The sequence below is a fragment of the Dama dama genome, chromosome 12 (assembly GCF_033118175.1).
Source record: "Dama dama isolate Ldn47 chromosome 12, ASM3311817v1, whole genome shotgun sequence".
NCBI classification, from domain to species: Eukaryota; Metazoa; Chordata; class Mammalia; order Artiodactyla; family Cervidae; genus Dama; species Dama dama.
The window spans coordinates 62,058,284-62,082,372 of record NC_083692.1 but is presented as its reverse complement, the minus strand read 5'-3'; the positions used below and the strand labels follow the sequence as shown (position 1 = coordinate 62,082,372).

The window sequence follows — 24,089 nt, the reverse complement described above, 5'->3', positions numbered from 1 at the left end:
TATCAATTTTAATTTTATTCATAAGTTTACCTTTTGAATCTTCCTTATATAAATGCTAAGAATAGAAAAAAATGAACAAGAAAAAATCCTCTCTGCATGTAGTTTATGGCTTAATGCAATAGATAGAGATTTAAATAGCTAATTAAAAAATTGGAAGTAAAAAATATTCTATGGTAGAAAGTGAAGAAGTGAATAACACCATAAGGACTGATCGGGCAAGGAAAGTGATAGTTGAACTGTATCTCTCAGGATGTGTAGGAAATTGTTATGTGGGTAAACAACAGGAGAGGACATTCCAGGTAAGAGGATAAGTAGGTACAGAGGTAAGGAGGAGACAGGGAGGAGGGAGTGTTCAGGGGAGTATAAGTTATAATAGTATAACTAGTGTACAAAAGGTGCATGAGAGTTTGGGAGGAAATAAAATTGAAAAAAAAAAAGCAGAGATTGTTAAGGATCCTTGAACGTCATGTTATAGAGTTTGAATTTTATCCTGTTGGTGTTTAAGGCCTTTAAAAAGTTTTAAATGAAAGCTTTATATGATTAAACCAATATTTTAGAAAGAATAGTGTGGCAGATAGGAGGAGCATGAACATCAAAGAGAAGAAACTTAAAGAGAAGACTTGAACTACAGCAGTGTCATGGGACCATAAATGATGCCTTAGACAATTATGGGGATGAGATGAACATGGGGAAAAAAGGAAAGGTAGTTTGGAACTTGATAGACATGTCAGATTTGGGCACATATTAGTCACACAGTAGGGATACCTAATAGGCAAGTGCTTCTTTATTTTCAAATATATGTGTGCTCAGTTGCTCAGTCATGTCTGACTTTTTGTGACCCCAGTGGACTCTAGCCAGCCAGGCTCCTCTGTCCATGGGATTCTTCAGGCAAGAATATTGGAGTGGGTTGCCATTTTCTCCTCCAGGGAATCTTCCCGACTGAGGGATCGAACCCGTGTTACTTATGTCTCCTGCATTGGCAGGTGGGTTCTTTACCACTAGCACCACCTGGGAAGCCCCCCCTTTACAAACACATACTTATGTTTTATTTTCTCCTGATTTTGTGCTTAAATGAATCGTATTCAGAGGGAAAAATTCATGTTTTCAATTTTCTGAAATTTGCTAAAACTAGATTTATTGCCAAGAATATGATTGATTATTGTCCTGTGTGTACTTGCAAAGGAAGACTAGTTTGTTGTTTGGGATGTGATGAGAATCTATTGGGTTAAGTCTGATAACAATTCTATCCATATCACTTATAGAGTTGTTACATTTTTTTTGTGGGTTTTTTTTTCCCCACCCATTTATTCTGCTTGGATTAACTTAGAGGAGAGTGTCAAACTTTTATAAATGGGTGTAGCATTTAAAAGTTTTCTTCTTTCCAGTGCACCAGCCCTGAGCACTTGTCTCATGCATCCAATCTGGACTGGCGATCTGTTTCACACTTGATAATATACATGTTTCAATGCTATTCTCTCAGATCATCCTACCCTCGCCTTGTATGGCAAAAACCACTACAATATTGTAAAGTAATTAGCCTCCAAGTAATAAAAATAAATGAAGAAAAAAAAAAAAGTTAAAAAAATACAACAATTTAATAAAAAAATAAGTAAATAAAAGTTTTCTTCTCGTAGCTCTATTTCCTTTTTGCTTTACATATTTCATGCTATTAACAAATGATGCTACATACAAGTTTACAGATGACGCTACGTACAAGTTTACAAATTAGCTACATACAAGCTTACAAATATGCTACATAAAAATTTAAAACGGCTTTTTGTTATTGATGATTTGAAGCTTTTGGCATTGTGAAGTATAATCTTTTATCCTATTAATATCTTATCATTTAAAACTCTGTCCCCTATTTATATAGTTACTTTGGTATTCATTTAGTCAATATTTACATATTATGTTTTTCCAATCCATTTATACTTTTGGTTCAGTTCAGTTCAGTTCCGTAACTCAGTCTGACTCTTTGCAACGCCATGGACTACAGCACGCAAGGCCTCCCTATCCATCACCAGCTCCTGGAGTTACCTAAATTCATGTCCATTGAGTCGGTGATGCCATCCAACCATCTCATCCTCTGTCGTCCCTTTCCTCTCCCACCTTCAAACTTTCTCAACATCAGGGTCTTTTCAAATGAGTTAGGTCTTTGCATCAGATGGTCAAAATATTGAAGTTTCAGCTTCAACATCAGTCCTTCCAATGAACACTCAGGACTGATCACCTGCAGGATGGACTGGTTGAATCTCCTTGCAGTCCAAGGGAATCTCGAGTCTTCTCCAACACCACAGTTCAAAAGCATCAATTCGTCAGTGCTCACCTTTCTTTATAATCCAACTCTCACAACCATACATGACTACTGGAAAAACAATAGCCTTGACTAAACAGACCTTTATTGACAAAGTAATGCCTCTGCTTTTTAATATGCTGTCTAGGTTGATCATAACTTTCCTTCCAAGGAGTAAGCGTCTTTTAATTTCATGGCTGTAATCACCATCTGCAGTGATTTTGGAGCACCCAAAAATGAAGTCTGACACTGTTTCTGCTGTTTCCCCATCTACTTCCCATGAAGTGATGGGACCAGATGCCATGATCTTAGTTTTCTGAATGTTAAGCTTCAAGCCAACTTTTTCACTCTCCTCTTTCACTTTCCTCAAGAGGCTCTTTAGTTCCTCTTCACCTTCTGCCATAAGGGTGGTGTCATCTGCATATCTGAGATTATGGATATTTCTCCCAGCAATTTTGATTCCAGCTTGTGCTTCCTCCAGCCCAGCATTTCTCATGATGTACTCTGCATAGAACTTAAATAAGCAGGGTGATAATATATAGCCTTGATGTACTCCTTTTCCTGTTTGGAGTCAGTCTGTTGTTCCATGCCCAGTTCTGACTGTTGCTTCCTGACCTGCATACAGGTTTCTCAAGAGGTAGGTCAGGTGATCTTGTATTCCTATCTCTTTCAGAATTTTCCACAGTTTATTGTGATCCACACTCTCAAAGGCTTTGGTATAGTCAATAAAGCAGAAATAGATGTTTTTCTGGAACTGTCTTGCTTTTTTGATGATCCAGTGGATGTTGGTAATTTGATCTCTGGTTCCTCTGCCTTTTGTAAAACCAGTTGAACATCTGGAAGTTCACGGTTCACGTATTGCTGAAGCCTGGCTTAGAGAATTTTGAGCATTACTTTACTAGCGTGTGAGATGAGTGCAATTATGTGGTAGTTTGAGCATTCTTTGGCATTGCCCTTTTTTAGGATTGGAGTGAAAACTGACCTTTTCCAGTCTTGTGGCCACTGCTGAGTTTTCCAAATTTGCTGGCAAATTGAGTGCAGCACTTTCACAGCATCATTTTTCAGGATTTGAAATAGCTCAGCTGGAATTCCATCACCTCCACTAGCTTTGTTCATAGTGATGCTTCCTAGGGCACACTCTACTTCACATTTCAGGATGTCTGGCTCTAGGTGAGTGATTACACCATCGTGATTATCTGGGTGGTGAAGATCTTTTTGTATAGTTCTGTGTATTCTTGCCACCTCTTCTTAATATGTTCTGCTTCTGTTAGGTCCATACCATTTCTGTCCTTTATTGAGCCCATCTTTGCATGAAATTTCCCTTTGTATGTCTAATTTTCTTAAAGAGATCTCTGGTCTTTCCCATTCTATTGTTTTCCTCTCTTTCTTTTCATTGATCACTGAGGAAGGCTCTTATCTCTCCTTGCTATTCTTTGGAACTCTGCATTCAAATTATCTTTCCTTTTCTCCTTTGCCTTTAGCTTCTCTCCTTTTCACAGCTGTTTGTAAGGCCTCCTCAGACAACCATTTTGTTTTTTTTGCATTTCTTTTTCTTGGGGATGGTCTTGATCTCCGTCTCCTGTACAATGTCATGAACTTCCATCCATAGTTCATCAGGCACTCTGTCTATCAGATCTGGTCCCTTAAATCTATTTCACACTTCAGCAAGCTTATATTTTATGAGCACCTCTTATGTTTTTATTTTTTATTTATTGTATGTTTAGAGTAGAGGTTTTATCTTAGAAGGATAAAGGATGGAGGTATGATAATGTTTGGCATTTAAATTCAGGTTTGTTTTAAGTTTAATTTAATCCGTGCCGTGTATCAGTAAGAACGATAGAAATTCTGTATTTGTGGCTCCAGTCAGATATATATCTAGTAGTACAAATTAGCTGCAAGTTACACATATTGAATAAGAGGTTGAGTTAGCAAAGGAGGGGGATGTGGCGTGCAGCGGGAAGAGGGTAGGAGAAGAAACAAAGAACTGAACATGGATGCAGGCTTTTCCATAACCTTTAATGATAAGTTGCTTCAGAGGGAGAGTAAAAATAGGCAAGAATGAGCAGCCACAGATTGTTGACCTGTTACTAGAACCATGCTTTTTAGCAATATTTCAGCAGAAACCCTTTTTTATAGCAAAACCATTACAACATTCCCCCCCAACAAACAACCTTTAATCACCTCCAGCTAACATCCAACTAATTGTAAACACTGGCATAAAGTTCAACTTGAATGATCAGAAAAAGGGAAGATGATACCACACACACCTCTACAGTGTGATTCACCTGTCTCTTACATGCTTGCATCACCTGAAAGTCTAATGGTTTTCAAATGTAACTTTCGTTTCTAAAGGCACTGTTGCCATATCTGGCAGGGGACAATACAGTAATGCTGAAAAGGCCCCTACACAGTCTTGTTAGTGTTTGAAAGAACCCAACACTTGGGACCAGTGAAATCCACAGAAATTCACTCTTGCTTATAAGAACATTCGAAAAGCGTTTAAAAACAACAAACCAAATAGGGCAGGAGCCTAAATTCTGAGCCTGAAGGTAAAAAGTCAGATTCGGTGGTTCTCAGTACCATTGGTGGGTTTCCGAGAGGGCTGGCATGGGGAGTGGGTAGTGTTCAGAGGTGGTTTCTCTTGTTGCCTTTTACGTCTCCCTGATTTCCATCTTACATATCCTGCAGCAGGCTTTATTCTGCTCTTCACCATCATCCTGATGTCTGAAGTCCACAGCGCCAGATTATCACATAATAATTGCACAGTAAATGTAGTTTTTATAGTTTTATTCACTCAGCATATCCAGTTCTGCAACTGCATCATCAAAAGCTACTTTTGCCAACCTGCAGGCACGGTATGAGGGAATTAAGAATTTCGTAGTAGAATACAGAGAAATTGAGAGCAAGACCTAAGTAAATGGGATGTGTCGGTGGAAGTTCTGTTACTGCAACATCACTAGCAGCTTTAAAGCTACTAGGCTGTTCTCCGTAGCCTCATTCTTCCCATTTCCGGTGGTAAATTCAGCCAGACACCTGTGGTAGTCCCCTTTCATTTTATAATAGGAAATCTTGAACTTGCCAGTGTTAGTTGCTAGAATGAGGGGTTTGTCCAGCACATCCAGAATGTCACAACAGATTAGTTTAGCCCCAACCATTTGCTGATATTCCCTAATCATTTTGAGTTTGCCTTCACCTCCCTTGCTTTCTTCTTTCTGTTCAGTGCTGCTGATTATTCTCCAGGAAGCTCTCTTAGCTCCAGTAGCATTTTCACATGCAACAGATGAGAGATTTCTTTATTCAATTGTCAACTCCACATCCAACCCTGCTTCTTTCTTCCTGGATTCCACCGTTTTGTCCTATCGCTCAGCGGGCTGGGCCAGCTCCACCTGGTACACCAGATCCTCCTATCACCCACGGCAGCAGTGGGTGAGGCAGGCTTTGGGTGATAGATGGAAGTGTAGGGCGACAGCGTCTGGGACTTTCAGTCTCTCACTTGACGTTCAGGCAGCAAAAATCAAGCACTTCTTTTAAACAGCATATGGTTATATTCTATTATTTTTTTTTCCCAAAAAAGTCTGACAATATTTTTATTTTACCCAGAACACTTCACTTTATTCATTTGATAAATTGATATATTTGGGTATGAGTGTTCCTTTTCATTTCATACTTTCTCTTTTTGTGTGTCCTTTCTTTGTCTTTTTTATACTAATGGACTATATCATTATTGTAACCCTTTTCCTGATATTTATTGGGACTTTAACAGTTTCTATTATTTTGTTGATTGTCTTAAAGCACGCAACATACATACTTAAATTATCTAAAAATATCAATTAATATCTTTACCATTCTCTTAAAATAAGAATCTTAGAACACGTTGCTCCTTTAAATCTGAATCTGACATATGTTACTGAGTCTTTATTTTACATCTATTGAATATTATCATAACCTTAAACCTGTACTATTTTTAAAATTACTCACATATACACTAGCTTATAGTAAGATAAGATAAGTGAAAGTTGCTCAATCTGTCTGACTCTTTGCGAACCCATGGACTATATTGCAGTGGATAGCCTTTCCCTTCTCCAGGGGATCTTCCCAACTCAAGGATCAAACCCAGGTCTCCTAAAGGCAGGTGGATTTTTTACCAGCTGAGCCACAAGGGAAGCCCAGGAATACTTGAGTGGGTAGCCCATCCCTTCCCCAGGGGATCTTCCCGGCCCAGGAATTGAACTGGGGTCTCCTGCACTGTAGGTGGATTCTTTACCAACTGAGCTATCAAGGAAGCCTTATTTGCCCTTAATTCCTTCTTTCATTATAGACCTTCCAAATCTATGATCACTTTCCTTTCACTTATATCATATAGAATTATCTTCAGTGAACTTTCTGATCTTTATTTTTCTAAAAAATATATTTTTAACTTCATTCTTAAAAGACATTTTCCTTGTATATAGGATTACATGTTGGCAGTTATTTTCTTTCAGCACATCAGGATATAATTCCACTGTCTTCAGAAGGCCATTATTACTGTAGAGAAGTAAGCTCAAAGTCTCACACTTTGAAATGAAAGAAATGAAGTGAAATGAATGCCTTTTTTTTTTCCTCCAGCTACTTTCAAAATCTTTTTTGTTTTTGATGTTGTACAGCTTCAGTAAAATGTTTCTAGGTATAGGCTCCTTTCTATAGTTTGGATATCTTGGGCTTCTTAAATCTCTTGATTTATGTTTGATGTCTTTCATCTAGGAAAGTTTTGGAAAATTCTCATCACAAGCTCTTCAAATAACCCCTGTAGGCTTCTCTTTTTACTGTCACTTGAAGATCATTTTTATTCTGTCTTCCATGTCTCTCAATCTCTATTCCAAATACTCCATTTGAGGTTTCGGCATTGCATTAGGAATAAATTATCTGAGCTAACTCAGTCACTGATTTTTTCTTCAGTTCTGCTTAATTGGCTAAACTCATCCATCATGTTATTACATTAGTTATTAGTTAATAATAACTAATTAATTATAAATTTTCATTTATAAATGTTATGTGTAGTTCTTTGGTATACTTTTATACCAATGTTTTAGTACATTTTCATTACCTGCAAAGGTAGTAAGACTTGCCTTTTATTTCTTTAAACAAAGTAATTATTTTAAACTGTCTGATATTTCTAATTACAGTGTTGAGAGAGATTTTCTCTTAACTTTCTCTCAGGGCACCCTGTTTCTGTGTATTTGTTAATTTTAACTCTGTGCTACTCATTGTCCTTTAAAAATATTTATGAGAATATTTCATGACAAAGATGATGGCTTTCTCCTCTAGAGATCCATGTCCACAGGCAGCTCTTAGCATCAATATCTCGTTATTGTTCAGTGACTAAATCGTGTGACACTCTTTGTGACCCCATGGGCTGCAACATGTCAGGCTCCTCTGTCTTCCATTATCCCCCAGAATTTGCTCAAATTCATGTCCATTGATTCAGAGTTGCTATCTGACCATCTCATCCTCTGCCACCCCCTTCTCCTTTTGCCTTCAATCTTTCCCAGTATCAGGGTCTTTTCCAGTGAGTCAGCTTTTCCCATTAAGTGGCCAAAGTACTGGAGCATCACTTCAGTGTCAGTCCTTCCAATGAATGTTTAGGGTTGCTTTCCTTTGGGTTGACTGATTTGACCTCCTTACTATACAAGGAATTCTCAGAAGTCTTCTCTAGCACCACAGTTTCAAAGCATCAGTTTTTTGGCCCTCATCCTTATTGGTCCAACTCTCACATCCATACATCACTACTGGAAAAACCATAGTTTTGACAGTGTGAACCTTTGTCAGCAAAGTGATGTCTCTGCTTCTCAATACACCATCTATGTTTGTCATAGCTTTCCTTTCAAGATGCAAGTGTCTTAATAGCAATTTCATGGCTACTGGCATCATCTGCAGTGATTTTTGAGCTCAAGAAAATAAAATCTGTCACTGCTTCCACTTTTTTTCCTCATTTATTTCCCATGTAGTGATGGGACCAGATGCCATAATCTTACTTTTTTAATGTTGAATTTGAAGACAGCTTTTTCATTCTCCTCTTTCATCCTCATTAAGAAGCTCTTTAGTTTCTCTTCACTTTCTGCATTAGAGTGGCATCTTCTGCATATCTGAGGTTGTTGATATTTCTCCCAGTAATCTTGATTCTAGTTTGTGATTCATCCAGCCTGGTACTTCAGAGTGTACTCTGCATGTAAGTTAAATAAGCAGGGTGGTAATATACAGCCTTGACGTACTCCTTTCTCAATTTTGAACCAGTCTGTTGTTTCATGTTAAGTTCTAACTGTTGCTTCTTGACCTGCATACACATTTCTCAGGAGCTAGGTAAAGTGGTCTGGTATTCCCATCTCTTTAAGAATTTTCCACAGTTGGTTGTGATCCACACAAAGGTTTTACTTCAGTCAATGAAGCTGATGTTTTTCTGGAACTCCCTTGCTTTCTTATGATCTGGCACATACTGGCAATTTGACCTGACCTCTGTTTCTTCTCTTTGATATCCAGCTTGTACATCTGGAAGTTCTCAGTTCATGTACTGCCAAAACCTAGATTGAAGGATGTTGAGCATCTGCTACATGTGAAATGAGCGCAATTGTAGGGTAGTTTGAGTAATTTTTGGTGTGTCCCTTCTCTGGGACTAGAATGAAAATTGACATTTTCCAGTCCTGTGGCCACTGCTGAGTTTTCCAAATTTGCTGGCATACTGAGTGCAGCACTTTAACAGCATCATCTTTTAGGATTTGAAACAGCTCAGCTGCAATTACATCACCTCCACTAGCTTTGTTCACAGTAATGCTTCCTAAGGCCCACTTAATTTCACATTCCAGGATGTCTGACTCTAGGTGAGTGACCACACCATGGTGGTTATCCTGGTCATTAAGACTTTTTTGTATAGTTCTTCTGTGTATTCTTGCCACCTCTTAATAGCTTCTGCTTCTGTTAGGTCCTCACTGTTTCTGTCCTTTATTGTGCCCATCCTTGCATTCAATATTCCCTTGCTACCTCCAGTTTTCTTGCAGAGATCTCTAGTCTTTCCTATTCTAATGTTTTCCCCAGTATCTTTGCATTGTTCATGTAAGAAGGCTTTCTTATCTCTCTTTGCTATTCTCTGGAACAGTTCTTTGAGTTCCAACTTCTATTGGTAGATACTTTCCCAGGAAACGCCCTGGGTTTGGAGTTCTACTCCTCTTGCCCCAAGATGCAATCAAAACTTAAGTTCAAGTTTGCCTGTATCAGCAAACGCCCGCAGGACAAAAGTAGTCTCACTGTACTATATTCACATAAATTTGGCATGGCATTTTTAACATACACTTTAATGCTTTCATAATATTTTAAGAATATTTCCTAGCATTTTCAGTTGTGAGCATTGAAAGGGTTTGTGGAGTATTTTGGCTAATTTATGCTCAGAAATGCATGCCTCATGTTGCCAAGAGGAATGTGTGTGCATGCTCAGTCATGCAGTCTTGTGCAACCCACCAGGCTGGTGCGTCCATGGGGTATTTGAGTCAAGAATACTGCAGAGGGCAGTATTTCCTCCTCCAGGGGGTCTTCCTGACTCAGGGATTGAACCCATGTCTCTTGCATCTCCTGCATGGGTAGGCAGATTCTTTATCCACTGAGCCAACTGGGAAGCCCATGGATCTAAACCTCAGAATGGAGCACGGACTGCAGGACACAGTGTTGTTACGATATCTCAAGGTAAGTATAAACAAAGGCATTGTGTGTCTGTGTGTTTTCAGTTGCTTAGTGGTGTCCAACTCTGCGTCCCCATGGATTGTAGCCTGCCAAACTCCTCTGTACATTGGACTTTGAATACTCCAATAAGTATTATATATATAACCCAAGAATACTGCAGTGGGTTGCATTTCTTACTCCAGAGGATCTTCCTGATCCAGGGATCAAACCCATGTCTCATATGTCTCCTGTATTGACAGGTGGATTCTTTACCACTGTACCACCTGGGAATCCCAGAGTAAAGGCATACAGAATGTCAAATTTTAATTTACTCTTGAATATAATCACAGAGTTGGAGGAAAATAAAAGTTCCTAAAGGAAAATAAACATAAACTAGCATAGATATATGTGGATCCAGAGAGTTGTGTTACAAAAATTAACGTAGTTGTATGTTTCTAAGAGCAGGAAGTAATCAAATGTGCCAAACCCTAGCAAGTCAGGAATTAATACTGAAAATATGTACTGTTTTTGACAAGTTCAATTATATAATTATTATAGTGAAAGCACTTTCTGTGAAGTATTTATAGTCTGGTTTACAGGTTTTTGGCATGTGTGAGGATGGTTAAATGGTAGAGGTCATTAATGACAGCTATTTGCTCAAAAATGTTGTCTGTAATTATACAAGATGGTTACTTATATTGATTCTACCTTCAAATTACATTAGGAGTTAGTACATTTCTCTCAGTCTTCATTATATCACTGTTACCTTTCACATGTGTGTTAATTGCTCAGTCATGTCGCACTATTTGCGACCCCATGAACTGTAGCCCACCAGGCTTTTCTGTCCATGGCCAGAACACTGGAGTGGGTGGCCATTCCTTTCTCCAGTGGATCTTCCCAACCCAGGGATCGAATCTGGGTCTCCTGCATTGGCAGGTGGATTCTTCACCATCTGAGCCACCACAAATGTCCTGCGACATTCTTCAACCAGGCCAACAGGCTTGTTCTTTTGACCTTCTCTCTACCTTCTGAAATTGGCCAGATATTCTTTTAAAAGAGAAATCAGCTCCTTTATTCGTCTGCTTAGAACATTTTATTTACTCACCCCTGTTTGTTAACCAGGCCTGCCAGGTCCTACAATTTCTGGGTCTGGCCATATACCCAACTACTCTCATCTTGAACATTGTGCTTCAGAAATATAGGTTTTCTTCCTGCTTCTGTATGAGAAATCCTTCTGGACAACAAACCTCTGATGTTCTTTCTTCCTAATTTGTTCTTTTCTTTATTCCTTCCTTTTACTCTTTCTTTTACTATTTCTAATCTCATGTTTTAGATTTTTTACCTTCAGAAAGTCTACCCTTGGTCAACAGTAAGTGAAGCATCTCTCCTCCTGTGAATAATACAATGCTCTCATCCATTGTATTTGCCTCCTGTGTTAGCTTTATTATAAAGAAGCTTACAAATTCCCAGTCATTGCATCACCCCCCTGAATCCATCGAGTACCTAGTATTATATTTTCATGCTCAGTCACTTCAGTCATGCCCAACTCTTTTCTGACCTGTGGACTGTAGCCTGCTAGGCTCCTCTGTCCTTAAATTTACCAGGCAAGAATACTGGAGTGGGTTACCCATGACCTCCTCCAGGGGATCTTCCTGACCCAGGGATCAAACCCATATCTCTTATATCTCCTGCATTGGCAGCAGGTTCTTTACAATTAGCGCCACCTGGGAAACCCCACCTAGTTTTATATCTAGTGACAAAAATTATTGATTAGTAACTAAAAAAATGATTAAATTAATTGCATTGGTGTTTGAACACTGTTTTGGATCTCTTATCTGTCTTTTCTCCCTGACAGTCAAGGAGTGGGACTAAAAGTTCCAATCTTCCAACAATGGCATGGTCTTTCTGGAGACCAGCTCACATCCTGAAGATATCTAGGGATCAGTCAAGATTCACCTTATTAGCATGAATTCAGGATGGTTGGAAAGAGCTTATTATAAGTAATTAACGGTGATCCTTTCACTCAGAAAATTCTAAAACTTTTAGGAGGTTGGTTCCAGGAATGAAGAACAAAGATTTTATATAGATATATATCCTATCAATTTACAGCAATTAGTTATTGCCTTCTAAGAATTTGCACATTGATTATATTAAATTATGTATACTTACCTATATTACAATATTATCTTTACACTGATACTATAAGTTCCATGTTAATAGGAATCATTTTTATTCATTTTAAAAATATCTTATTACATCATCTCTAACCCAACATTATCTAAGAATCTTATAAGTTTGGGCATGGTTGATAAAAATAAAATATGCGTATTTTGAACATATATCTGTTTAGTAACATAATGCTTCAGTGTACCACATGGTCAGATCTAAATGGCTGTTTTAAAGGTGAATTACCCTAGGTTCAAATATGTTTAGTGTCTCTCAATGGCCATAAACAGGTTACTTTCATTTATCTTTTTGAAGTTCAGTTTCCTTAATATCGTTGTTGCTGTTCAGTCACTGTCGTGTCTGACTCTTTGCAACCACATGGACTGCAGCACGCCAGGCTTCCCTGTCCATCACCAACTCCCGGGGCTTACTCAAACTCATGTTCATCGCATCAGGGATGCCATCCAACCATCTCATCCTCTGTCATCCCCTCCTCCAACCTTCAATCTTTCCCAGCATCAGGGTCTTTTCCAATGAGTCAGTTCTTCTCATGGGTGGCCAAAGTATTGGAGTTTCCACTTCAGCATCAGTCCTTCCAATGAATATTCAGGCATGATTTCCTTTAGGATTCACTGGTTTGATCTCCTTGCATTCCAAGGGACTCTCCAGAGTCTTCTCAAACACCACAGTTCAAAAGCATCAATTCTTTAGCGCTCAGCTTTCTTTATAGTCCAACTCTCACATTCGTACATGACTATTGGAAAAACCATAACCTTGACTAGACGGACCTTTGTTGGCAAAGTAATGTCTGTGCTTTTTAATGTGATGTCTAGGTTGGTCATAGCTTTTCTTCCATAGCTTTTCTTGGCTGTATCCTTTATAATAAACTGGGAAGCTTAAGAAAAAGTGTTTTCTCAAATTCAGTGAGTCATTTTAGCAAATTATCAAAATTATCAAATAGGAGGAACTGCCAAGTCGTGGGAACTCCCAAATTTATAGTCGGTTTGTTAGGATGACAACTGGGAATTGTGATTGGTGCCTAAAGTGGAAGCAGTTTTGTGGCACTGACCCCTTTAGCTTGTAGGCTCTACACTAATACCTGGCAGTTAGTGTCAGAAGTGAATTGATTTTTAAATACCTAGATGATGTTAGAGAATCAGAGAACTGGTGTTAGAAAACACACCTCTTACTTGGTGTCAGAAAGAATAGAATTGCTAGTAAATTCTTAAATAAGCCTAATTTATTCAATAGGGAAAGATATTATAAAGGGTAGACTTGGAAAAAAGATGACTTAGAAGTTTGTAGGATCTGGCTAATATATCTAGAAAAGATAGAGATTGAAATGGCTAACACTTATCCATTAATCTACTCTATATGACTGTGCTAGCTCTTTTCACATACTTATTACCTCATTCAATCCTTACAGGAACCTTGTAAAATGTGTATTATTATCTCCATTTTACACATAAAGAAACTAAATCTGAGATGCTATATTCTCAGTCATCCCACACAGCCCAGGTGACAGACTTCAGACCCAAAACAACATGACTTCAAAGTCCATGTTCTTTCCAACACAGCAGACTGAGGAAATAGTGCCAAAAGCAAACTGTAAATTAGTCTCTAACATAATGTTAGTCTAACATAGAAGCTGGCAATATTGGAAAATGTAGTTTAAAAATAAAATAGTCTATAGCATTTGTAAATAATTAGCAGGAACGCAACCCCAAAGATCTGGTGATACACTTTACAAAATTAGTATTTGCCTCTTTTTATAAACACTTTGAGATTGCTAATAATCATTATTTCATATTTTAAATAGTTTTCTCAGCAGGATAAAATTTTGGCGTTACAGTGTAGAATTATTGTTATGTGACTGAAAATATTGGCACGTTTGCACTGTTCACATGAAGCACATGATGCATAATGTGTAGAACCACTGCAATTTCTTTCTTATAACAAAAATGATAGTATACTCAGTACTCAAGCCTTTTATGGAAGCTTCGCTTTGTATGATTATAGATACTATTTATTATTTAGCTATAATGTTCCTAAGTGTAAAAGAAAGTGAAAAATAAAACATCTCTAAATAATTTACAGATGTTTGTCATAAAACAATTGATTTAATTATTTGGATTTTTCTAGGATATTAATTATGAATAAAATGGACTTAGCATCTGTCCATATAGGCAGTAGAGCCATAGAGAGAATCTAAATGAAGCTCAAAATGTTTTCCTTCTAACTCAGACAACTAGATTCTTGATATGTGTATAAATAGATCTAGAAACATCATTATTCATGATGATATTAAAAGTCTTCTACACCAGGAGAGAAATACATTTCTATTTTTATTTTTGTGTATGTTATAAGATGGTTGAATGGCATCACCGACTTGGTGGACATGAGTCTGAGCAAGTTCTAGGAGCTGGTGATGGACAGGGAAGCCTGGTGTGCTGCAGTCCACGGGGTCACTAAGAGTCAGACACGACTGAGCAACTGAACTGAACTGAACTGATAAGGGTCCAGCTTCACTGTTTTGCATGTGGTTCTCTAGTTTTCCCAATACCATTACTGAAAAGACTATCCTTTCTCCACTGTATATCCTTGGTGCCCTTATCAAAGATTAACTGACCATATTACCCTGGGTTTATTTCTGGGCTCTCTATTCTGCTCCATTCTCCAAATGGTGCTGGAGAAGACTCTTGAAAGTATCCCTTGGACAACACGGAGATCAAACCAGTCAATCCTAAAGGGAATCATGCCTGAATATTCATTGGAAGGACTGATGCTGAAGCTGAAACTCCAATACTTTGGCCACCTGATGCAGAGAACTGACTCATTGGAAAAGACCCTGATGCTGAGAAAGACTGAAGCCAAGAAGAAGGTGACGACCGAAGATGAGATGGTTGGATGGCATCACTGAGTCAGTGGACATGAGTTTGAGCACGCTCTGGGAGATGGTAAAGGACAGGGAAGCCTGGTGTGCTGCAGTTCATGGGATGGCAAAGAGTCAGACAGGACTGAGCGACTGAACAACAAAATTCTGTTCCATTGGATCTGCTAAAACAGAGTCCCTTGCCTATTGTTTGTAAAAAAAAAAAAAAGCTTTAGCCTCCTAGGCCTTCCCAAGTTCCAAAGATCAAATTTAATCAAGTAAGTCATATTTTAAATCAGAAAAGTCAGTTTTCAAAAGAAAATTCAGAAACGAAGAAAGTAGTCAAGCAAGATCAAATAATAACTGTTTAACCATAAAACAAAATCAAAGACCTTTAGTTCCTCCTCAAGGGCTATAGGTAATATTCTGAGCTATATCTTTAACCTGTTTCTCACATACTAAACACTCCACCAGGTAAAACAAGTTAACTGCATGATGACAACCAGTAAGTAGACTCCAAACTGGTTGGAGCCAGATAATTGAGATTCCTGAAATTCCTCCCTGTTACCTCTCCATCAAACAGTCAGAGAAATGTGCATGAGTTTATCATGAACCCAGCAACCTTATCCCTCACATTGTCTTTAAAAACCCTTTTCTAAAAGATATTGGGGATTTCAGGTCTGTTGAGCCTTGGCTACCCATTCTCCTTGCTTGGTACTCTGCAACAAACATTGTACTTTCTTCTACCACAATCCAGCATCCATAGGATGGCTTTGCCACACGTCCAGCAAGTAGACAAGGTTGGTTTGGTAACACTGTGTGTCTGCTTTTATGCCAATATTGTATTGTTTTGATTAATATAGCTTTGCAATATAGTCTAAAAATAGGAAGTGTAATGACACCAGCTTTGTTTTTCTTTCTCAAGATTGCTTTGGCTATTTGGAGTCTTTTTGGTTCCATAAGATTTTAGGGTTGTTGTTCCTATTTCTGTAAAAAATGGCACTGAAATTTCGACCATGATTGCATTAAATCTATATATTGTTTTGTGCAATACAGATATTTTAACAATATTTATTATTCAAATAATATTTATTATTCAAATGCATGAGTAATTAATATCTTGTTATTTATTTGTATCTTTGATTTATTTCATCAGTGTCTCATAGTTTTCAGTGTATAGATCTTTCAACTCCTTGGATAAACTTATACCCAAGTATTTTATTCTTTTTAATGCTGTAAACTGGATTATTTTCTTAATTTCTTTTCTTGATAGTTCATGTTAGTGTATAGAAACTCAACTATTTTTATATATTGATTTTGTGTCCTGAAAATTTACTTGCTAGTAAAAAAATCTACTCAAAATGGATTAAAGACTTAAACATAAGTCCTGAAACCATAAAATTCCTAGAAGAAAACTTGGTGGGTAAACTCCTTGACATTGGTCTTGGCAATGTGTTTTTAGATTTTAATCCAAAAGCAGACACCAAAATCAAAAACAAATGAGGGGAATTACATCAAACTAAAAAGCTTCTGCACATCAGAAAACAAACAATTTTTAAAAAGCCAAACAAATAAACAGAAAAAAACCACCAACAAACTCAACAGGCAATCCGTGGAATGGGAGAAAGTATTTGCAAACCACATATCTGACAAGAAGTTAATATTCAAAATATATGAAATATTTTATTCAGTCATGAGAAAAAAAGGAAATATTGCCACTTGCAACAACATGAGGACCTTGAAGGCTAAGGGAAATAAGTCAGACAGAGAAAGACAAATATTGCATGATATCACTTATAAATGGAATATATCTATAACTATGTTTATATCTATAATTTAAAAAGTCAAACTCATAAAAATAGAGCAAAAAAGTGGTTGCCAGGGCCTGGAGGATGGAAGAAATAAGTTGGTAAAAGGGTACAAATTTTCAGGTATAAGATGAACAAGATCTGAGGATCTAATATATAACATTGTGATGATAGTAAATGACACTGTACTGTATAATTAAAATTTCCTAAGAGAGAATAACTTAAATGTTTTCACACACACACACACACAGAAGGTAAATATATGATATAATGGATGCATTAATTCTTCTTGGAAGAATCTTTTCATAATGCATACATATATCAAATCATCATGTTACACCTTAAATATTATAATTTTATTTGTAATTGATACCCAAATAAAGTCAAAAAATCTATTTCCTATTCTTTGTTCCTGCTTCCTTCTCATTGCCTTGTTTACATTTTTCTTGTTGTTTAAATGGTTAATGGTCAACTGTGTGCAAGATATTGTAACTAAGTAATTACATGTAATATGCTTGGGGAAAATTTTGTTAACAGCTGTACAATTTTTTTAAATGTATGAGCAGTGTCTTACTAACAAAAAAGTGAAACATTCCAAAAAAAAAAATCCTTGTAGTTATTAACTATTATTTTAGTTAACTAATTTAGTTAACATATATGCATGTGGATATGTTTAAGAGTATGAAGTAGTATGGTAAAATTGCAAAGGACATTAAACTTGTTACACTTAGTGTTCAAGATTTATGATTATAATCACTGATTTCACTAGAACATCTTTTGTCTTCAGCATTCATCACAACAAAGCTGAAGTTTTCTCCTGTGTGCTCAGTCACTCAGTCGTGTCTGACTCTCTCTGACCGCATGAACTGTAGCCCGCCCAGGCTCCTCTGTCCATGGGATTCTCTAGGCAAGAAAACTGGAGTGGGTGCCTCTCCAGGGTATCTTCCCGACCTAGGAATTGAACTTGCATCTCCTACATTTGCAGGCAGATTCTTTACCACTGTCTGCCAGGGAAGCCCTCCTTTAGGTTACTAGCTTTTAAAGCTGCTACCAGAAAAGCTGCATTCCCTTTCCCATCTCCTTGTTTCTGCTGTTGTTCCCTATAGTTGAATACTATAAAAAAACAACATCTAATAATTGAGAAGGATTTCTCTGAAAGATTTATAAATGACAAAAAATTATATCTATTCACAGTTTTGCAGTTTCTGACTTGATCTTTTGTATAAAAATATAATGAGGGTGAAACAATATAAATGAATACAATTCATACATAATTAAATCACACATAGGGTCAGAAAGAATCATGGTTTCAAATTCAGTCATCTGTTTAAAGACTTCATTAAATCTTTACTGAATATTGACTTACAGAAACAAACTAAACAACAAAAAATAAAATTGAGGTGGAGTTGCATGCTAAGCAGTTCACCTTGTCAAAACCTTATGCTTCTCATTTTTGTTAAAAGAAAAAAACAAACAAACAAACAAAAACACCTTTGTTTCTCTTCTAAATTTCCTCTATTAAAACTTCTTATCCTCTCTTCCATCCACACTGTACTCATTAGTTTAATTTTATTCTCTACATTTTTTCTTACTGTGACCAAATGTCCTCAACTTGTATCATTTTTCATTATTTATAGCTCCCCTGGGAAGCAGCATCCTTCACCCTTTTCCATTGCTTTGATCAGGGGAACCAGTGCAATTGGCTCACTGTGCCCAACACTATCTCAAGTTTTAGTTAATAAAATTCTCTTGGTTGTTACAAAAACACAAGAAAAAATGTTGAGTCAGAAGAAAACACTATTGGACTATTTCTGTAATTTTTAAATTAAACATATAGCTCTTTTAATCAAAAGACCAACATAAAAAAGAAAATTTGATTGCAATATCACCCTTTAAAAGTGGAGCACAAGCCCAACTAGATTACAACAGTGTATCTAAAGAGTCTTTGTGCTCTTTTTCTACTACTGGGCAATGAAACAGGATTAAGCTTTTAAAATAGCTATTTCTACTTCAAAATTATGTACATATGGCTCAGCAGATAAAGAATCCACCTGCAATGCAGGAGACGCAGGAAACTTGGGTTCAATCCTTGAGTCAGGAAGATCCCTTGGCAGAAGAAATGTCAATCCACTCCAGTATTCTTGCCTGGGAAAATCCCATGGACAGAGGAGCCTGATGGGCTACAGTCCAAAGGGTGGCAAAGAGTTGAATATGACTGAGCAAGAGCACAACCTACATTTGAAATGGTGGATGATTACTCTGAAGTATTCTTACTTTTTTATTGAAAAGTTATAACTGTGTGGTGATAGAAGTTGACTAGACTTATGACAATCATTTAACAATATATAGAAGTATTAAATCATTATGCTGTACCTCTGAAATGTTATATGTCATTTATATCTCAATTTAAAATATATATATATATATATATTTTTTAATGTTGAGGGACTCCTAGCAACATATATTTGGTAATAATATCAGTGTAAAAGGAATTTTTAATAAAAGTAATATAACACCTATTCTTTCTGGGTGACCTCTTATATTTACTTCTTTGTTAATTTGGGAGGAAAGTACATTTAACACATTGATCATCCCTTTGCCTTATGAGAAAAAAGGGCAATGTGAAAGGAGGAAAATGTATCCTCAATATAATTATTCAGAAAATATTTTAAGGTCAATTATCCAGTGTTATAGTATTTAATGCATAGTTTGAGGTTAAGGTCTGGTTCGAAAACTGTTACAGTTATGTGACAAGATAAGGAAGTTGTACCAAAATGTAAACTAATTACATCACATCACACTTCTAAATTCAGCTGATAATTTGAGTGGGAAACTTAGGAAATTGGTAAAAGCAATTATACAATGCATTTTTATTGATGAAGTCAGTTAAAAACTAGTCTGATTTCCCTTTAAAGCCTCTTCGAGCTATCTTATGGGTCTATGTAACTCAACAAACTTGTCTCAAAGCTAAAATTAAGACTTAGATGAAAGAAAATTGACTTGCTAATAACAAAGTCAAACAATATCTGAGATGAAGTTCTAGTGAAGATGCAGAAGAACCAGAAGAAACTAATCTTCAAAACATCAACCTTTTCTGTCCTTTGTATTCATCAATGGAAGGAATATTTCATAAGCAGTAAGAATCACTTCAATAAAACTGGCCTTTTATAATACTGAAACTCTAAGCCAACCAGGAGGTTCAATTAAGCAGAATAACATTCTCAGAAAATGAAATTTCAATACCCTCAGCTTGTGCTCATGTTTTATTTTATAACACATAGTAAATGAAAAACAACATACTAGATTTTACAATAAGTTTTGAACTTGGTCTATAGACTATGCTATCATGTAACTGTCCTTATATTTTGGAACTTGATGTATGCTTTAAAACCAGAATTGAAAGAGACACGTGCACCCCAATGTTCATCGCAGCACTGTTTATAATAGCCAGGACATGGAAGCAACCTAGATGCCCATCAGCAGACGGATGGATAAGAAAACTGTGGTACATATACACAATGGAATATTACTCAGCCATTAAAAAGAAAACATTTGAATCAGTTCTAATGAGGTGGATGAAACTGGAGTCTATTATACAGAGTGAAGTAAGCCAGAAAGAAGAATACCAATACAGTATACTAATGCATATATATGGAATTAGGAAAGAAGGTAATGATAACCCTATATATGAGACAGCAGAAGAGACACAAATGTATTGAACAGTCTTTTGGACTCTGTGGGAGAGGGCGAGGGTGGGATGATATGGGAGAATGGCATTGAAACATGTAAATTATATGTGAAACGAATCGCCAGTCCAGGTTCCATGCATGATGCAGGATGCTCGGGGCTGGTGCACTGGGATGACCCAGAGGGATGGGATGGGGACGGGGACGGAGTTGGGAGGGAGGTTCAGGATGGGGAATACATGTACACCCATGGTGGATTCAAGTCAATGTACGGCAAAACCAATACAATGTTATAAAGTAAAATAAATAAATAATTTAAAAAATAATAATAATAAAATAAAATTGTCATCTAAAATTAGCTCAATTTACTATAATAACCATACTCCCATAAAAATTAATAAAAAGAAAAATAATTAAATTAGAAATAAACTTAAAATAAACAGAATTGACTCATTAACCTATCACCTTAGAACAGGTTTCAGGACTAAACAAAGTATGGTTATCATCTAGTTCACCCTTTTATATAATGAAAGATTATAACACAGAAGGATCTGCTTTTAGAAGATGTAGTAGCTTACCAGTGATCACGGAACTAAACCTTGAAAATCTGGGGCAAGAAATTTTACATTTTATATTAAGTTTTACATTTAAGGAGTGATAACTTAATTGTTTCATGCAAAAAGTTTCCCAAGAGAATTTAGTGTCTGATAGAATTAAAGAAGAATTGAGAGAACTATAAAAAAGTGATCTGGACATAGAAAATTATATTTTTAACAAGTTAAAAAAAGGGTTGTTGAATATTGTGTTTCCAATATGCAAATAAGATATAAGAATAAGAAACATGAATTTACATGTGTGACAGGGATTCTTCCGGCAAATGTGATTCCTATTTGAGATGTCAAAAAATAAAAAAGAGAGAGAGAGAAGAGACAATAGAAATAGGAATGTGAAGTAAGCAGCAGGCAAGAACAGAGAACACATTTTATGAAAATGTATTTTGGCAAAATTAAAGGAAAGAGAGGAAAAGTTAAGTTATTCAATATAGTAGACATCCTGCATTTTTAAGGAAGGAATGATCTGTGGCACAGTAAAGAGGGACTAATATATTCCTTGAATATGGAGGAAAGGGAATAAAGTAGATCGATAATACCAGTGTACCACCCCTGTAGAAACTGAACAAAGACTAATGAAGATTTTTCACCCACTAACAGTCACATAATAGGCTCCTCTGGAACGAATGGTTGCATTTGGTGTGTCTCTATAATTTGAATCAAAAAGTACTAAAAGCAGCTTAACAGTTGGTGAGAGGGCCAGGCAGGAGTTTGCCTTATATATCTGCAATATATGAAAATGAATTTACAAGTAAGTCTTTGAAAACATAAAACAAGGCTGGTCCTCAAAAGTCTCTACAATGTCAGACATTAGCAATTATAAGGCCACAAGTTTAGTATATTGCATTTAATATTTTGTCTTTATTGTTTTATTTAATGTCTTCCATTTGCTCACTCATTTTTTCAGTTGCCTAATACAATTTTTGTTCTTATATTTTGCTGAAAATAGTTCTCCTAAAATGGGGTTTTTTGGAAACATAACTTCACAATTAGGAAGGAAATATATTTTTCTTACTCATCTGCTCTTTAAGATTATATGTGTCATTATCAAAGATAATCTGCAGATAGTTGGAGATTGCAATTTTAATAAATTTGGTTTTAGGTGATGCAAAAATTATTGCTTTATATCTTTCAAACTTCATCATTCCCTTGGAATATAGGAAAGAATTTGAGAGGTATTCAATCCAAATTATGTTATTAAGGATATGGGGGGGCAATTTTCAATTATATGTTATATAAATTATATTTAATAAGGTAGGATGTTAGGATTAACACAACCACATGCATGTCTATTGTCAAGCTCAGAAAGAATAAAAGTTAACTCTAGAACTTTAACTAGGAAAAAAAAGTCAGTTTTCAAATTCCATCCTCAGAAATCCTTTATAGTGTTACTTTCAGTAGTCAGTCTAGAGATCAAGACTTTCACTTTTTTTTTTAAGGATAATGTAAAATATCTTTGAAAACATTAGATAAATGTGCTTAAAATGAGAATGTTAAAATTTTTAGTATTTTCTTCCTTTCACATAGACAAATATTAATAATAAAAAACAGACTGCTCATTTTCTATGTTCACAGTAAGAAATCATAATTTAAAAATCCACTTATTTTATTTCAGCCCATACTTCTACACCCAAATATGAAATGGTTATTTGAAAATAGCCTCAATAGGTAGAACATGAAACCATGTGGATTTGCCAAAAACATAATTTAAATATTGCATTTTATATATTGACTTATTATACATAGGCCTTTTATGTTTGCTCTAAGTCAAAGCAATATACTTAATAGATTGCTACTTTGACAAATGAAATATTAACTCATTCATCCCTTACAAATCAGATATCTAGATACTACAGATCATTGACACTGTAGTAAACTTAGTAGATACAGAAATCTTCAGAAATAGAGAGACTCAGAAAAAGTATTATCCTCAAAAACCCTGCTATGAAATTGGAAAGCCTAATCTTGGGCCAATCTTAGTGGAAGATAGTTTGCTTTAGTCTTGCAGGAGACCTGGGTTTGATCCCTGGGTTGGGAAGATCCCCTGGAGAAGGCAAAGGCGACCCACTCCAGTATTCTGGCCTGGAGAATCCCATGGTGAATAGTCCATGCAGTCTGAAAGAGTTGGACATCACTGAGTGACTTTCACTTTCACTTTGGCAGCAAAGAGCTATAAAAAATGAACTCCATCACCAAAATATTAGAAAGTAGAAGTTGCATGGTTTTCCATTTTTGCTCCTGGCTCCTTCAAAGTTTTGCTCCTTCAAAGTGCTGGTCTTTTTGGTGTATATTTAGTGGATGCTTTAGTTATCTTATTTTTTTGAAGGTTAAAGACTCTACATGTATTGTCTACTTATACAAAAATACTTCAAATAAAAGAAAGAAAGAAAACCAAAATGATTATAATATCTGTGGCTACAAGACAGCATCATCAAATATAGTTAGCACATTGTTTAATTTTACTCGTTTGACTTATCATAACAAAGATAAACAGTCTGATGAAAGATACTAACAGGAACCAATCATATGGAGAAAATATTTAAATTAATATGTTCCTCTAATTTAGGCTTCAAAAATAACATCTCAATTTCTCTTTCTGATTTTTCATTGTTAGTATATAGAAACTAGGAGAAATTAAGGAATAAATCCCATTGCAACAAAAAGAATTAAATATCTAGGAATAAACTTACCAAGGAGACAAAAGAACTGTATGCAGAAAATTCTAAGACACTGATGAAAGAAATCAAAGATGACATAAACAGATGAGAGATATCCCATGTTCCTGAGTAGGAAGAATCAATATTATGAAAATGACTATATTACCAAATGTAATCTACAGATTCAATGCAAGCCCTATCAAATTACCGGTGGCATTTTTCAAGAACTAGAATAAAAAATTTCACAATTCATATGGAAATGCAAAAGACCCCGAATAGCCAAAGCAGTCTTGAGAAACAAGAATGGAGCTGG

General features: G+C 36.1%; 1 protein-coding gene and 1 pseudogene across 1 annotated transcript in view; both read right to left on the bottom strand.

The window, feature by feature from the left end:
- Positions 1-24,089, bottom strand: part of MDGA2 (MAM domain containing glycosylphosphatidylinositol anchor 2) — an 884,707-nt gene that overhangs the window by 131,595 nt on the left and 729,023 nt on the right. The gene's annotated exons all lie outside the window — the stretch shown is intronic.
- The window catches only part of LOC133065863 (14-3-3 protein epsilon-like), a 62,586-nt pseudogene continuing 43,441 nt past the window's right edge, over positions 4,945-24,089 (bottom strand).